The sequence below is a fragment of the Otolemur garnettii genome, unplaced genomic scaffold (assembly GCF_000181295.1).
Source record: "Otolemur garnettii isolate 467f Iridium unplaced genomic scaffold, OtoGar3 scaffold00029, whole genome shotgun sequence".
In the NCBI taxonomy this organism is placed as follows: Eukaryota; Metazoa; Chordata; class Mammalia; order Primates; family Galagidae; genus Otolemur; species Otolemur garnettii.
Window position 1 is genome coordinate 5,869,361 of NW_003852424.1, and position 4,370 is coordinate 5,873,730.

Genomic DNA, 4,370 nt, shown 5'->3' on the forward strand with positions numbered 1-4,370 from the left:
AGCCATTGTCTTCAGAACAACAGTATAGTTGAAATGACAGTTACTGTTATAACCTAAAGTTCACAATTAAAAGAGGTTATCCACGGAGAATCATGGAATTATTGTTATAAAGATGATTATTGACATATTCTATGTAATATATCTAAATTGAATAATGGTACCAGATAAAATTATAGATGAGATTGAAGCTTGTGGTTCAACTATTAGTATGTGTAATCAATAAACAATTTAATTTTCTTGAATGAATAAAAAAAATCTGAGCAATTAATTTACATTTGTATGAAATATCCAGAAAACATAAACATATAAGAGCAGAGAGCAGATCATTGATGACCAGGAACTAGTGATGGGAGCCAGAATTAATTGCAAATAGGGAGAAGAAATATTTGGGGGTAATGGAATACTTCTAGAAGTATATTGGGGTGATCATTGCACTAAATTCACTAAAAATGATTGAGTCATACAATGGAAATTTGTAAAATTTGTAATATGTAAAAAATAACCATAATGGGTGCCTAAAGAATTACCTTTCTATGGTCTGTTGGCTATTTCAGAACTTTGGAAATGTAATGGTCAATTCATTAGAAAGAAACAGTATGAGTTATTGGTGATAGATGTAGGCTAGTATATATTTGTAGTCTTAATACTGGGGATCCAAAATATCTATAAAATATTATTATATTTATCTCAAGAGGATATTTAAGTTATTCGTTAGAATTATAGTGCTGTTAAATCTTAATTACAGCCCCCCAAAATTACTGTGGGTTTTTACCCAAAATAAAAATATAATTCTATAGTATGAAAAAAAAAAATAAAATAACCATAATGAAAATGAAAAGGCAAGTCAAAAACTGGGAGAAAATATAGAATATACCAAAAATTTACAACTCAGTAATCATAAGACAAACAATCTGAATAAAAATGGGTAAAATAATTGAACGTACTTTACTAAGTAAAATATATGGATGGCTATGGCTAACTACACATGAAATGTTGCTCAAAGCCATTTGCCACCAAAGAAATACAAAAAAATATCTCAAGGAGACGCATGTACAAACCCATTAGGTGGATGTTACCAAAATAAAACATCATCAATACCTAAATGAGTAACATAGCCTCGGGTGCTGTCTTTATTTATCTTCTGGCAACTCAGCAATCCTGAATGTGTGGCTTTCACCTTATGGCCCCAGACGGCAGCTTCAGCATCCACTATTTCTATATTTCAGCCAACAGAAATAAGGAAAGGGAAGAGAAATGTACCCTGCCCTTGAGATACTCCAGTTTAGAAGCTGTAAACAATTCTATTCTATTTACATGTCACTGTCTGGAAATTAATCACATAGCCACACTTAGATACAAAGGCGGCTGAAGTATAGTCTTTGCAATCAGTGACCATGTGTCCCCATAATAGTCAAGTTTCTATCCCCAAGAAGACAGAAATACATAAAAAAGGTCTCTGCTACACCCTTATAAACATAATATATACAAAACCCATAATGATATGAAGGAAACAAAAAAGAATACAAATTTTCAGATAGAATCTATGAGCTGAATTTAGTTTGTTTGGATAAGACACTTGCTCTCTTAAAGAAAGTTAAGATTCCCCTAATGCCAAAGGCACAGGATGGCACATTGGATTAGATAAGCCTGGATTAGAATTCTGCTCTGTCTCTTGGACCTTTATGTGAAAGTTAATAAACACCCTCTGACTCCTAGTTTACTAACCTGTATAACAGGCAGATTTTTTTAACGTATTCCTGGTGGGACAGGGAGAGCTCTATTTATCCCTTTAACACTGCAGTTATGATACTGCAAGGTTACGTTCTGCTCTGCTCCTCAAAGATTGTATCAGTTTATGAGTGATTGATTTCTAGTATCTAGGGTGTATTAAGCCTTCCTATGCTAATAAAGCACAGAAGGATCCAAGGACCTAAAGAACTTAGATGTGCCGCAGAAATTTTTAAAGTTCACAGTGGACATGTACGAATGTAAGTAACTGATAACACGTGTCTCTCACTTGCATGGAAAGTGAACCCATCGTCACAAAGCCATTCCCGAAACCAACATGCCAATAAATGTCCAGAAAAATCCTGAGATTAGGGTCCGAATATTGAGCCACTTTTTCTTGTCCAGGAAGTCATTGCTTTTATATGTTTAAATGAGATTATTGCCAGAATATTATTATATTCGTTTGTGTTTTGAAAATAATTTGTGACCCTAATAGAATTCTATTTTTGTTTAGCTTAGCTTGTTAACCCCTCTTTGAGATATGAGACAGACACAATATAGAGCAGCCACTGGCTTCACAAGAATAACCGGAACAGTGCTGAAGACTGTTGCAACTGTGAAAGTGTAAGGTGTGTAAGATGACTGACTCAGCTGTCTTCAAGAACGTGTAAGGCAGTCCACCCTCACCTCTATAATCCATGGTTCTGAGTGCTGCATAGATGAGTGGCTACCACAGTGAACCTGGTATTCAGGCACATTTGCATTCAACTTCTAGTCCTACCTCCACCTTTTATGCAAACAGTAGCTAGAAGACCTGTAGAAACTACATACAGACCTGCAGGAACTACCTGCCTCCTGAGTTAATTTTGAGGAGCAAAGATGCCCGTGGACAATAGTTCAATGAAAGGCATAGTTGCAACTACAGCATAAAACCTGGGCCAGTGGAGCACACCTCCATCCAGCCTCTTCTGCCCCCATCACCTGCATGGCCTCCAGCTCCCTGGCTGGCCGTGACCCTTCTCTTTGGTTATCTTAGACAGGTGCTCACATTCACTCACCACTTTGGGTAAAGTCTAGCTTCAAATTTAAGTCTAAAAACTTTTTTTTAAAAAAATAGCATCAATTCTTGGCCTTTGATTTCTAGAGATTCTCGTTTAATTAGACTTGTAGGGAGTCTCAGTGTTGTATGTTTTAAAAGTCTCTGCCCGTCCCCCCCACATATGTTTTTCATAGCAGCCAAGGTTAAGAACTTGCTCAGAGCCTTCCTCTCTGCTGGGGCCACAGGCTGTTTTTCTTTTCCAGCCTCTCCCTTGCTCATGCCAACTTGGCATTCACTGCTGGTGTCCAGTTTGCTCTTCCTGACAGTCCTCCACATTTTTCTATCTGCCACAGTGCAAACCTCTCCCACTGCTGGTTCTGCTCACTCGCTGTACAAATATTCTTGCTCATTCTCTGTACCTACTGAGCTTCTGGCTGGTTTTTCCTCCCAGGCATGTTCTAGCTGGATCCTGGCTTTGCCCCAGCCTCCTACAGGCTGATTCTTGAATCCTCTCTCCCCAACCATGACCCCAAGCTTTGTGTAGCCTCCAAAACCTGCCTCCTTAGGGCCTCTTTCCAGAGGCCACTCTGCATGTGGGGCATCCTCAGTGCAGCACCAACACCAGGGTTAGCCTCACTGGCCTGTCTTGAACTCTTTATTTCCTCTTTTTCCTTTGCTCCAAGGCTCTTTAGCTGTGCCAAGTGAGATTCTGCGTGTATAATCTATAGCTATATATCTATAGATATCTTTGGTGCTCTTTGTTCATCCAAAATAATAATAAATAAATAGAGAAAGAAAAAGGGGATGGGAGAGGGATTTTCCAGAACATATTTCTTCCATGATTTCCCCATTATTATTAGACATAAATATTTACATTTAATGTATTCTATGTTAAATCTAATATATTAATCACAGTATAAGCCTTAATGTATTATGAATATTTATAAGTGAATATTAAATATTCACTTATAAGGAATATTTAATATTCACTTATAAGGATTTAACAGAAACCATTAAATCTTATTTTACTAACTACACTACCCATAGTTTTGAAATTAAAGAAAATGAAAAAACTACTCCCTATGGAAAACTCCAAACTTTGAATTTGTGTTTATTAACGTTTGGGTCCCTGCAACTCATTTTCTTGTTCGCAGGGGATATCCATTTGACACAAAGGAAGGGGAGAAGATGTCTTCTTACAGAAATTAAAATCATGTCGTATATTCTTTGCCTATTCTTTCACATTGCTGAGAGCTAGTTAAGATTTCTGTGTAGCCTTAAAGAAAGATAGAGACTTTATCTCTTTCATGTTTACATGGATGGAGCTGGAACATATTCTTTTTACAAAGTATCTCAAGAATGGAAGAAAAAGTATCCAATGTACTTGAAACCAATTATAGCCCAAGAAGAAGGGGAAAGGGGAGGATGGGAGGATGGATAGAAGGAGGGTAATTGGTGGGACCACACCTACTGTGCATCCTACAAGGGTACATGTGAAATTTACGAAGTGTAGAATATAAATGTCTTAACACAATAACTAAGAAAATGCCGTGAAGGCTATGTTAATCGGTTTGATGAAAATATTTCAAATTGTATATAAAAC

At 36.9% G+C, this 4,370-nt stretch overlaps 1 pseudogene; it reads left to right on the forward strand.

Annotated features, from left to right (window-relative positions):
- The first annotated feature begins 507 nt into the window (after window positions 1-507).
- Window positions 508-597, forward strand: LOC111724989 (annotated as a pseudogene).
- Window positions 598-4,370: the final 3,773 nt, after the last annotated feature.